Source organism: Macrotis lagotis, chromosome 4 (genome assembly GCF_037893015.1).
Source record: "Macrotis lagotis isolate mMagLag1 chromosome 4, bilby.v1.9.chrom.fasta, whole genome shotgun sequence".
NCBI classification, from domain to species: Eukaryota; Metazoa; Chordata; class Mammalia; order Peramelemorphia; family Peramelidae; genus Macrotis; species Macrotis lagotis.
This window is the reverse complement of record NC_133661.1, coordinates 186,169,528-186,183,427: the sequence shown is the minus strand read 5'-3', so window position 1 is coordinate 186,183,427 and position 13,900 is coordinate 186,169,528. Positions and strand designations below refer to the sequence as shown.

At 39.0% G+C, this 13,900-nt stretch overlaps 1 pseudogene; it reads left to right on the top strand.

The window, feature by feature from the left end:
- The first annotated feature begins 5,193 nt into the window (after positions 1-5,193).
- LOC141522795 (zinc transporter ZIP2-like) lies at positions 5,194-11,739 on the top strand (annotated as a pseudogene).
- Positions 11,740-13,900: the final 2,161 nt, after the last annotated feature.

Here is a 13,900-nt window from a genome sequence, read left to right as displayed (position 1 = left end):
AAGACACAGACTGTCTTTTTTCATGAAAAGACAAGGACACCACTGTCACTGAAATAGATAGTGTGAAGGCATAAGGTGCATGAAGATTAGAAAAGTAGGAATGGTATCCTATTGGAAAGTTAGATTATGAAGGACTTTTAATGCCAAACATGATATTTTGTATTTTCCCCTGGAAGCAACAAGAAGCCACTAGAGTATATTGAGTGGGGCAGGTGGGGGGGGGGGAAGGGAATGCAATCAGATTTGTATTTTAGGAAAATTAGTGGTTGAATGGACAATGGAGAAAGATGAGAGGCAGACCTACCAAGTCGTATAGTAATCACAGCATGAGGTGATGAGGGCCTGCAAAAGAGTGATGGCAATGTCAGAGGAGAAAAGAAGGTGCATTCAAGAGATAATGTGAAAGTGAAATAGATAAGCCTTGGCAACAGTTTGGATATGTAGGATGAAGGATAAAGAGGAATCCAAGTTGATTTCTAAACTGCAAACTTGAGGGACTAAGAAACTGATGTCCACAGGGAATGTTTTGATGAAAGGGAAGAGGTTTAAAGGAAGAAATAATGAGTTCTGTTCTGAATATGTTGAGTTTAAGATGTCTACTGACTAGGGTAGCTAGGAGGAGCAGTGGATAGAGCATCGGCCCTGGAGTCAGTAGTACCTGAGTTCATGTCCAGCCTCAGACACTTAGTAATTACCTAGCTGTGTGGCCTTGGGCAAGCCACTTAACCCCATTGCCTTGCAAAAATAAATAAATGAATGAATGAATGAATAAATAAAATAAAAAGATATCTACTGACATCCAGTTTGAGATGTCTGTAAAGCAGTTGGAGATGCAAGGTTCAAGAGCAATACAGATACTGAGTCAGAAAGTAGATATGAAAATCATTAGCACAGAGATGTTAATTCCATGGGAACTGAGGAGATCATCCAGTGAAACAGTATGAGAAAAAAAGAAAAGAGGACCCAAGACAGAAGAACCATAAAGGACATCTATGATTAGATGGTGTCATCTAAAGGGAGATTCAGCAAAGGAAATAGAAAAGAAATGATAAGATAGGTAGGAGGAAAACCAAAAAACATTCCAAAACATTCCAAAAATCTATGGAAAAGGAATTATCAAGAAGGAGAATGATCAATAGTGTTAGGACTGCAGAGAAGTCAATGAGAATGAAGATTCAGTTTTGGTAACTAGAGTTTTGGTAACTAGAGATCATTAATAACTTTGGAGAGAGTCATTTAGGGTTGAATGATAAAATAAACTAGATTGTAAGGGGCTTAGAAGAGAATAAGGAGGAGAGAAAGTGGAAGCATCTATTGTAGATTTTTTTTCAAGGAGTTTGGCTACAAGGGGTAGAAGAGAAATAGAACAATAGTTAGCATTGATGGAAAGATCAAGTAAGGGCTTTTTCAGGTGAGGGAATACATACACATGTCTAGAGAGACAGAGGCAAACGATGTCTTTTCTCAATTCTGCAATGGAGGTTAAAAACTCTGCTCACCAAACCTCCTCTGGCATGAGTTCCAACAATCCAGCATTCAAAATCAGTATGAGGAAGATTCAAAAATGAATGAGGTGTCCTCCAAAAGCCATTACAAATTCAAAGTTTTTTACAAATGCAAAGCTTTTAAGTTCACTATTATAATGTATCTAGGCAAAGTTGTCAGATTATCTCCACCACAATGTCTGAATGCAACAGTTCCATCAAAAGTGTTCCATGTCCTCAGGCTTGCAACATAGGAGTCACAAAGAAAAAAAAATCTTTCCAAAGAAGTTTATAATGGGAGTAAGTGAATATCAATAAACACACACACACACACACACACACACACACACACAGAGTCATTTCCCAATTGATAGCTAGTTCCAAGATATGAAATGATTTCAGATGAAGCAATCAAAGTTATCTATAAACATATGAAAAATGTTCTAAAACACTATTGATTAAAGAAATGCAAATTAAGACAATTCTGAGGTACTAACTCACAACTATTAGATTGGCTAATAGAACAGAAAATAATGTTAGAGAGGAGCTAGGAAAATTGAGTTGTTAATGCACTGTTGGTAGAGCTATGCAATTTTTTAACTGTGCCCAAAATGTTATAAAAACTATGCATATCCTTTGTTCTGGCAATATCACTACTAGGTTTGCCTTCCAAAGAGATAAAAAAAAGAAAGAAAGAAAAAGGACCAATTTATAGATCTTTCATAACAACTCTTTTCAGGCAGCAAAGAAATGAAAATTGAGGGGATGCTCATCAATTGGGGAAAGGATGAATAAGTTATGGTATATGATTGTGATGGAATACTATTGTGCTCTAAGAAATAATGAATAGGATGTTCTCAAAAAAAAACCTCAGAAGACTTTCATTAACTGATGTGAAGTGAAATGAGTAAGACTAAAAAAGTACAGTAACAGCCATATTCTATGATGATCAGCTGTGAATGACTTTGCTATTCTCAGCAATAAGATGATCCAAGATAACTCTAAAAGACTTCTGATGAAAAAAAATTGCTATCAATTCCCAGAGAAAGATCAAAGCACACTCCATTTACTTCATTTACTTGGGTCTTTTCTTTTCTTTGGTCTATTTTTCTTTTACAACATAACTAATAGAAATATATTTACAGACTATATATATGCAAACTATATCAAATTGCTTGTCTTCTCAATGAAGTGGGTGGTGAGGAAGAATTTGGAACTCAAATTTTTAAAAATGAATGTTAAAACTTGTTTTTACATGTAATTAGGAAAAATACTAAATAAAATAATGAGAAAGTACTAAATAATAAAAAATAACCTCCTGAATCCTTAAAGCTCCCATCTTTTCTCCATTAGTTTATTCCAGAGACATGCAAATTTGCACTTAAAAACACCACAGGTGCCAAATTGGAGCTGACAGTGTTTTTCTTACATTTCTGCCACTGCTGTAGAATTTTTCTCCCCCTTATATGACAAAACATTGGAAAACATTTTTTAACATTTTCACTAGAGACTAGTGCAAGTAACAAGAGCAGGTCTCAGTTTTGCAATAAGATTGCTTATCCTTCAATGAATCCTCTTCTGATTTGACCAAATTATCTAAAACCCAGTCAAGAATTTATGGGTAATGAACAACTTGCATTTTCCACTATAGTTAATATGTACCTAAAGACATTTTCAGAATTTTTTTCTGATTTCTATCTCAGTATTTGAATTAATGAATAATTCAATCGACAAAGTAGTGATAAAAACCTACTGTGTCTCAGTATTGTGAAAAAGTGATTTTGTGGCATAAAGACAAAGGTAAAAAGAAACTTCCTAAATAAGCTTGAATCCAATGAGAGAGGGAAGACATGTGGACATTATTAAATATCAAAATTCAGTATGAGGAAGATTCAAAAGTCCATGAGTTGTCCTCCAAAAGCCATTACAAATGCAAAGTAAATTTTGTGGAAGTAACAGTACCACCAGGAGGGAATAAAAAAATCCTTACCACTAAAGATTTAAAGGAAGCCAGGGATTCCAAGAGACAGAAATAAGGAAGTGAAATTGTTAAAACATGCAAATAAATAGAATATTGTCTATAGCTTTCAAATATAGGTCAATTCTATTCTTCTCAAAACCTCCTCCTGAACATTCTAGTAAAGGTCTTATTGTCATAGCAAGTATGAAAGGGGCTTCTCTTCAATAGATTTGTTTCTCTGGTTCTACATTGCTTGTACATATGTTCCTGCTAAAATCTTTTACAAATAATATCTCAATATATTTTATTACAAATTTTTAAATTTTACTTTTCCAATTACTGTTTTATGTGGTAAAAACCAGCTCAAACTTTATTGGTGCTCTTATTAGTGATTAAAGTTATAAGAGGTCTATCAAATTAGGATCCTATAGTTCACTTGAAACTGGAGAATTTCAGTTTTTAAATATCTCTTGCTATTTCTATTTTTATCTAAACTTTACTATAAACACTTCCATGAATAGGCTGAAGAATCTTCTTTTTAAAAAATCTATAATGATCTGATTTGTAAAATAAGCCCTTCTGTTTAAGAGTTAATGTTTATCAGAGTAGATGTGTAAACTAAGGCTAAGTGTACTTGCCTAATTTAGCATTAATTCCATTATCATTTAACTTCCTAGGATGTAAACTAGCAAATTGCTTTGTTGATATATTTTAAAAATTCAAATACCAACTGAAAAATCAAACACTAATTTTTTTAAAAAATATTTATAGAATGTGGGATTCTGAAAAATCTTTTAAAATATATATAATTATCTGGGCTTGTCTCTCAAAATTTTGCTGTTTTTTTACTTTATAATTTTAAAATTTTAATTAATTTCAGATTATTTAGAATTCTAAGTAATCCTAATTCCTCCCTTAGGAGAACCAGACTGATAAGGATCTAATCCTTATCTTTTGAGTCATTAATTTTTCCCAAATCAGACTGGAAAGGGGCCTGTGGGGATGGTGGAAAGCCAGAGGCAGAGCCCCAGTCAGAGTCAGACATCTGCAGAAGCAGAGGCAGCACGCAGCAGCCAGTACTATTACCCAATGGGGCCAGGGGAACCAACACAACACCTTTTAAACCTCCTGCTCTGAAGACCTACTCTATCAGCCTGGATCCTCCACTCAACCTTCACCCCAGGGATGGAGTCACTTGTGGGTATAAAAATTAGCTGTCTGCTAGCCTTGCTGGCACTCACTCTGTTCTGTGACACTATTCCTATCTACTTTAAGTGGTATCAGATCCCCCATGCAGCCACAGGTAGAATTCTAAACCCATTTGGTCCCTATATCATAAGCCCCTATTCTCACCCTAATCCCTTCTTTCACCTTGACCCCTGACTTGTCTCTGCTTCTAATCCTGAACCTCGGTTCATGTATATTTCCTCTTGTTACTAGACCCTTACTTTATAGCCATCTCTGTCTGCCTTCCTTAAATTGCCAGCTAAGAAATGACTTCTGCTATTTGCCCCTTTGCCTCCTTAGAGAAGTACAACTGGATCCTCAACCTCTTGAGGTGTATGTCAACAGGAGTGTTTTGGGGAGCAGAGCTTATGCACAAGATATCTGGGGCCCTGGAGGGCATTGATTCAGAGATCCAGAGCTACATCCTATAGGTGAGGGACTGGGATGCCCAGTGTCAGGGACTTGTGGGACCTGAGAGAGGAACAAAAACAAGTTTACAGTAAGAGGACAGAAAGGGCCAGAATGGAGCTTTGTGAAGGGCAGCTCCTGGGAGGAGGTGGAGAAGGCGTGGGCTGAAGATGAAATGAAAGTAGAACTTAACAGGATCCTGGTCCCTTACCCCTCTAATTCATATTGTCTCCTTCCCAGAACAGGATGAGAAGTGAGAGGTATTCTTCTGACAGCAATGATTCAACTGATGTGAGATTCCCCCAGCCAGGCTCCTACCTGAGAAGTCAGGAGAGTCAGAGATTCCTACCCCATTCAGGCCCCTCTTGAGGGGTATGAGGAATGTTAACTGTGTGGGACAAATGCTATTTAAATAAATTTCGGAGATCTCTCAAAGTTTTAAGAGAAAATTTTATTCATTTCTGAAGAAATGGGGCCCAATCAATTACAGAGACTGAAGCAAAGGGAAAAGACTCCAAGGGTGACATATATCCTAATGCGATTCCACACCCCGCCCCAACTGACCCATCCTCACTAATGAAGAATGTGATCTTCACAATCTAAACCCACAAATTAATCTAAGGGGAAAAAGCATATAATTCAAATAGAAACAGGATTATCCCTTCAGCCCCAGGAATTGAGTGGACATCTGGACTTCAACAGATAAGACAGGGTCAGTTGACGCTTCACCAATATCCAGAAGTTGCTTGTTGGGGGAGGAGGGGCACATAGTTCAACTATTTTTCTAATCTATTATTCTACTGGAGAAATCTCAGACTTTATCCCACTCAATCCTTCCTCTTTAATTCTGATGAAATTTCTTAAAATTTTTGTAATATATAAACTCACATTGCTGGTCCATCTGCTCATCATCTTCACGATTTATGTTGTTAAGAGGAATGCATCCCTGTCCCTTTAGGATCAACATTTTTGTCTGATTAGAAGTGACTGTTACCATTTCATTAAAACTATCCTGAACCATCCAGGTTATCAATTGAATTAGAATGGGTAGACAGATTGGTAGTAGGATATAAATTCAAATCCCACATAATCCTCCCTCCTTAGCTAAGTAGTCCAATACCAATCTGTGTTGTAAGACTGCCTCTCTGACTTGGGTGGCTTGATCGGCCAAAAGATCTAAGGCCTGAGCTGTTTGATTAGTAATAATTTCTACAACTGCCTGGAGCCTAATTATTATGTTCAGCATATAGACAGGGGTTCTATATCCCCAGCTTCCATCCTGTGCCCAGATAGTAGACCCTTAAGTCTAGATAACAACTCCCTGATCAATCCTATATAGCAACTCTCTGACTATAACTCTTTGGACAACTGGGTGTAGGCAGTAGTCCTACAAATCCAATAATATTCCTCTAGTGCTAGTTGGTCTTCCAGGAATATAGTTTATAATACCGTTCCTCCTTGCTTCCAAGGGACCCTTTTAGATAGGCCTTATATCCAAATTTGCTGTAACTCCTTCCACTGGCAAGTTTTTATACCAATGTCTTTAGATAGATCTTCCTGGCTCCAAGATTGATTACAATAAATCCCTAATTTTGTGCCATTGGACCCACCCCAAGAATAGCTAATATACCTAGTGATGTTCCTTAAATTATTTTTCTTGCAAAGGGCCATTTCAGCACTTTCCTTGCAAGTCCATATTAACTCATAATTACAGCTTCTCTTAACAAAAGCCCCAGTTTGCACATCTTTACAAAGGATCCAGGTACCATCATTGCATCTTCACATAAGTCTCAGTTCACCTATCTCTTTAAGTTGTACAGTCTAGAATATGTACCCTGCTTCTGGACATGTCCAGACACTTTGCTATTCCCCAGGCAAATATCCTGGCCAGTCAGTTATAAACAATAGTTACCCTGAACTGACTCAGTCATATGCCACTGGTGTTTCTCTCCTCCAGATCAGAATCCTGTGCCACAGTGCACCTCTGACCAGGAACTGAGAATCTAGGCTAGACCCAGAGGTACTGTCACCCAAGGGTAACTCTCAAATTTCTGTGAACTACTGCAAGTCCAACAGTTAGCCACACCATAAGACTGGGTATTGACTTCTGTCAGCTAGATTCTCCTCCCACCTTTACTAATACTCCATTGTCTAAATCAGAGATAGGACTTTCAATATAACAGAACAGCAATAAGAGTAACACAAAAATTACTAGATAGTACAAAGCAATCCTTCCATTATTACATTATTCATTCACAGATCTATCCCAGAAAGGGTCATCCTTTGATATTTCCCTTATTGTCCTTCAAAGAAATCACACATTAATCTCAGGCTTCAGCAATGCAATATTTAAATAACATTCACAAGAGATAACTAAATATTGCAAACATAATCTCTTTGCAGTTACAAAAGAATAACATATAACTGATAAATACATCTTATTCACTAATAAGTAAATTACCAAGAGTGAAGTCCACATTTTTGGCTTCTTTAAAATCAAACATAAATTAACAATATATATTAATCATAATACTCTATTTAAACATCTCAGTCCCCTTAGAACAAGAGCAAAATGAATATCCCATGATCTTTACACTTTTGTCTTCCAGACCTCTTTATCCAGATTCTCAGAATCTAATCTCATACATATGCTACTTTAAATTCCAAATGCAATTACAAGTAAACTTCCCAACAGTTTAGTTTGATAAAATCTTTAGAGTACTTTGTACAGAGAATCCAGCACTTACATTCCAAAAGCTCTATCCAAAATAAAAAAATACAATTGTTAGCATTATTAGGCTTAACATTAAAACCAATTAGAGCTTTCCCCCCAAAGAGATCAGTAAATTATGATTCAATATTCCCAAATTCCTTATCCTGAGTATATTTTCCTTCTTATTTATACACACACACAAATTCTCAAGACTTGTTACAAAACTTAGGTGACTAAATTACTCAGATAGTTTCTTTTTTTTTTCCCTTTAAACACAAGGTGGTGACCTTTCCTTATCAAAGGCCTTCCTACCCTCTTTTCAAAGCTTCTAGAGGGCAGGGAGTTAGCTCACAGACAAGATCATTTCACAAACTTTGCTACTTACAAACTTTCAAATGTAGTATAAGGGGATAGGCTCAGATCCCAACTTCATTCATTACTTAATTTTAGATTAAATCTTTTTAAACAATTAAATTTAAAACCCAAACTCAAAGGAGTAACATTTAACTCAGGTAACTGTAACTATTTCAGAGCTGAATTACACACACACACACACACACACACACACACACACACAAACAAACACAAGTTTAGACATATCTCTTTTGTATCAGATTTACCAAGCTGAAATTAATACTCTGTTCAGATCTCAGAATATAGAAACATTTTCCCACCTCTCCAAGCCACTAGAGATGTGAAAACGTCCTATTGATGTTTAAATACACATGTACACACACACACACACACACACATTTATATTTTTGAACGTACCAATTAAGACCAGTAAAAAAAATAATTTCTAGAATCAATCAGAATTTCTTGAGGAACCTTTTATATATATATATATATATATATATATATATGTTCATTAAGATTTTGAAATCTCCAACCAATAGCTAAAAAATTGAATGTATTTTTAAGTAACTTTATAAAGTTCAAATCCAGTTACTCTTATTACAGAAATATAGCACAGGCTTAATTTAAAAATGAAATCAGAATTTCCTAGCCCCAGAAAAAGTTATCTTCCTCTTTTCTTTAATTAACAACCAATCTGTTCATTTCCCCTTCCCCCTCCCAAGGATAGGGCTTTCCCAGCCCAGCTAAATGGGGCATGGAATTGATAAACATCTGTAGCCTACGAAAAAAGTGGTCATTGTTCAACCCCCCCCCAAACCAGAAGGCATGGGGGTCCCCTATTTTATAAAACAAGTTTGGGGGGTTTCTTACCCTTTCTGCAGTGAAGCATGCATTCCATCTGAGACATAGGTTTGAGTTTCTAAGGTCTAAAAAGTAAGATTTCCCCTCTCCCTCCCTCTTCCCATGAGTGGGTTGGGCTCTTAGGTGGACTAAGTCTAGGATTCAAGTCTTAAGGAGATGCTGGATGAGATCAAGACCACCTTGTGTCAACCCACCACCCCCTTCCCCCAACCCAGGGAGAAAGCATGGGATCCTTCCCAGACACTCATAAGGATAAGAAATCTTCCCTCCTCTAACTTCTCAATCTTTTCACTTAAATGCTCTTTTTCTTAAATTCTTTTTTTTAAGGTTTTTTTGCAAGGCAACCGGAGGTTAAGTGGCTTGCCCATGGCCACACAGCTAGGTAATTATTAAGTGTTTGAGACCAGATTTGAATGCAGGTACTCCTGACTCCAGGGCGGGTGCTTTATCCACTTTGCCACCTAGCCGCCCCTCTTAAACTCTTCTAAACTCTCACCAAACCACAGCTTTTTCTCTTTAAGAGTCCCCCTCCCCTTTTCTCTTTACCTCTACACACAGGCTCAGTGAGGGAGGGGCTGATTTCCATGTGGTGACTGCTGCACAAATATTTCCTTCTCCCCCTACCTTCTGAAACTCCTCAGCCCAACTCCCAGCTCCTCCATTTAAAACTTAAGCTGGGTCCTCAGACCCATAAATGCTTAAAACTAACACTTAACACACGACATAGAACAAACACACCTTTCCCTGGAGTCCCCAATCCCCAGGTTTCCCAGGATCTCTTGGTTGGGCTTGAGGAACAAGAGCCCCTGAGTTTCCTAGTTCTCTTCCTCAAAAGTAATTTATTCCAATCACTTAATCTTCTTCCTAAGGGACTATCTACTGGCACTTCAATTTTCTTATTTTCTGGGTCCTTCCTATTTTAAATATTGACAGAGACTTCTCAGGATCAAATGCCTTTAGCTCTAAGTCTCTTTCACCGAAACCAGTGGGGGCCACCAGCCTACAGTCACCCAAGGAATCTAGTGCTTTCAGATTTCAAGGTCTAGGCTTACCTTTTTTGGGGCCTTTGTGCACAGAGATTGCTAACTGTTCTTCATCCTCACTGATGACTGGTCAGGCTTTTGCAGAGGATTGGCCTTCATCTTCCTACTGAGTCTCTCTACTTCAAATCACTTGCATGGAGGGAAAACCAAGACCCCCAGAAAATAGCAAACTGCCAAATTTGGGCAGGGGTGTCTTTTTTGCCAAGTCCTGAGAGGCCAAGGCTGACAATGGGCCTGCAATCTTGAGACTCACCCCCAGCTGTGTGGGACAATTGCCACTTAAATAAAATTCAAAGATCTCTCAAGGTATGAAGAGAAAGTTTCATTCATTTCTGGAGAAACAGGCCCCAATCAATTACAGACACAGAGGCAAAAGGAGTAGACCCCAAGGGTCACATATATCTTAATGTGATTCCCCCCTGGCCCCCCTACACTGACCGATCCTCATTAATGAGGAATGTGGTCTTCACAATCTAAACCTATAAATTTATCTAAGAAAAAAAGCATATTATTCAAACAGAAACAGGATTATCCCTTCATCCCCAGGAATTGAATGGACTTCAACAGATAAGACAGGGTCAGTTGACTCTTTACCAATATCCCAGAAGTTGCTTGTCAGGGGAGGAGGGGCACATAGTTCTATAATATTCTACTGAAGAAATCTCAGACCTTATCCCATTCACTATCTCCTTTCCAGAACAGGACAAGAAGTGAGAGGAATTCTTCTGACATCACTGACTCAACTGATGTGAGATCCCCCCAGCAGGGCCCCTACCTGATAAGTCAGTAGAGTCAGAGATTCCTTCCCCATTCAGGCCCTTCTTGGGGGGTATGAAGAATGCTAACCATTCCTTCTCTTCCCCATTCTGGGTTCTCAACCTCAGACTCTGAAAACCAAAAGAATCAATTCCATACATTGGATTTAAGGAATATTTTTTTCCTCTTTATAATCCTGTTCTCTGGATCTTATTCTTACATCCCTGGTCCTGTTCTTTTAACTGATTGATTATTCTTCAAGTCTTTCCCTTTCATTCATCTCCCATCTCTAACAGCATTCTTATGCCCACCTCTTCTTGTCCCACTATATTTTATGTAATTCCCTTTTCTTTTCTCCCTCTTTTTCCTCTTCTCACCTTCTTTCCTCTCTGTGCCCCTAGGTCCATTACCCATTTGGAGAGCTCATCATCTCCAGTACCAGGGGATCAAAAATACAAGAGGAGGAATGGGGTGGGGCCCAATCCTTGAGTCTCCACAGTCAGGGATCCCTGCCCCCACCCTTTAGGGTCCTGGTTCTTTTGCTTTCACTCAGTGTTTGAGGGGCTGGCAAGTGGGGCTGCAATCTTCAGTACCAAATGTTCTGAAGCTCTGCCTGGCCATCCTGGCACACAAGAGATTAGTGGTGTTTGGAATGGGTCTTCAGCTGGTGCAAATGGGCACTGGACCACAATGGGCCTTAGTATCCTGGCATTGGCCATCATGTCCCCCCTTGTGACTAGAAGAGATCTGGAGTGGGAAAGGACCTTAGCCCAGGCTATATTAGAAAGGGTGGCAGCTGGCACTTTCCTCTATGTAACCCGATTAGAAATTCTTCCGGGGGAACTGGCTACCCCTGAATCCCCTTTAGCCAAATGGGCTTGTGTGGCTGCAGGTTTTATCATCATGGCCATAAGTGCTATCTGGGCATGAATTATCCCCTGCTCTAAAGAGATCCTTTCCAGGTGATGAGCAAGTGAACATTTCACACTCTGATCTGGTCCTCATCCTGGGACATTCTTACTGAGCCTCAGTGACACACTTCTGGCACTTCATAATTAGATTCTAAAGGTCCTTTGGAGGATCTTGGCTTGGATCACCCCACTGAAATAGTTAAGATTTAAGGGTGGTGTGTAGAGGGAGTGGGGCAAGGGGAGGGGCAGCAGAGAAAGGGAGGACAGAGGATATATATGGAGTCTTTGTGTCTATTGCCCTAGACTCTGCTACCAGCACCCCCCAATATGGAACTGCATGTAAATAAATATCATGTCTTGTTTTAGTCATTCTGTATGTCTGACTTTCCTGCTTGGTATTAGGTCAGGTTGATGAAGTAGGTAAGGGAGGGTGGGAGAGAACAGCAGGGTCAGAGTTGCATGTCAGCCTCTTCTTGGGGTAGACTCTCACCTTTTCACTCTAAGTTGGCAGATGAAACTGGTTGTGAAGGGATGAATTTCTGAGATTCCAGGGATCCTCTTCCTCCTCCCTTCTTTCCTCATTAGTGCTGGTAACAGACACCCTGATGGCCAAGTAGACCCCCAGGACCCCCTCTCCACCTACTCCTGCCACTCATTCTTGCATGTTAGGACACATTAATCCTGTTTCTCACACTGAGCCCTGTATTTTCTACACTCAGGACCCTTTATTGCTGCCTAGTGCTGAAGAATATAGATAGATAGATAGATAGATAGATAGATAGATAGATAGATAGATAGATATAGAGAGTATTTAGGAAGGCACCAGATAAATGCCTAGCTCAACCACAGCTCAGCCCTAGCCTCCTCACCAATGCTGTCACTCCTCTCCCCAAGAATGTTTGCTATTCACCTTGAATCTCCCTTGCTATTGCCACCTCCTCCAGAATGCCAGCAAATAAACTAGTTTCTCTAGGATTAGGAAGGGATGCTTTTTTGGCAGGGATTAGAATGGAAATATCTTGGACTTTAGATGAAAAATAGGGAAATGAATATGTGTTTGAGACTGCTGGATCACATTCTCAGATCTGCTCTTATCTGGTTTCTCTATCTTCTGCTCATCCTATTTCTCTTAATTCCACAATCATACAGACCTGTGAATAAGCCTAATCCTAATAACAGAGGTCAGACTTTGGAAAAGTATATATTAACTAAGGAAATTAACTACTACAGTCTTAGATCTACCTTCTTCCTGTGACCCTCTCCCCTTAACCTCAGTGACCTGATTCTTTACACTAGGGGAGATTTGAGTAGGCTAGAGAACTAGTTTACTCTAGAATCAATCTATTTACTCTAGAGACTTGGGAAGAGATTATCTCCAGATGCTGGAAGAATAAGACTTTTTAGCAGAGATAAAGCACAGCTTGTCACTGATGAATGCAAGGCAATGTGAATTGGAAGCTGGGTTCTTCAGACATGACTAAGTAAAACCTTGTTCTTTTCCAGAAACTTTTCTAATCCAGTATACCACCATTCTCTTTCTCGTTATTATCTCCTCATCCTTGGTATTCTACCCTCTTTGAGGAATTTAGGAGTCATCTTGATCCAGAAACATACTTCTTCTAAAGTGAGAATAACACTAGGGAATAATCTAAAGAAGAGGCCCTCTTCAAAGACCTACCCAATAAGCTTCCTAAACATTCCTACTATTACTCTCACACCCATTCTGATTAGGAGAATAAAGATTAATTAGAATCAACATTAGCAGCTCCATCCCCAGAGGGTCCCTCAAATGCCCTTATTACAGTGCATCTTGAGATAGAAAAAAAATCTGAGCAAGGTTGCAGTAACCCCTCTTCCCTCATCTGAAGGTTCCTGAATTAAGGAAGATCTTGTTCCCTCCAAGTCTTCCTCAAAAATAAGGAGACAATCTAAGAATGAAGTCAGGGGTCTAAGTCCCTAAGAGACATTAGGATCTTTCTCCTAGGGTTTGGGGGAAGGGGGAGTGTCATAAATTAGAGGTCAAGGTTAGGGTAGAAATCAATTAGTGAAAATCATCTGTCCCACCACTCTCCCTTGTTCTGTCTCTGGCCTATCACTTTTATAACCCCACCCCACCCCCTCCTAATGACTCCCTGCTCCTGGCTCCAATTTACACATTCACTGACATTCCCCACCTCCCA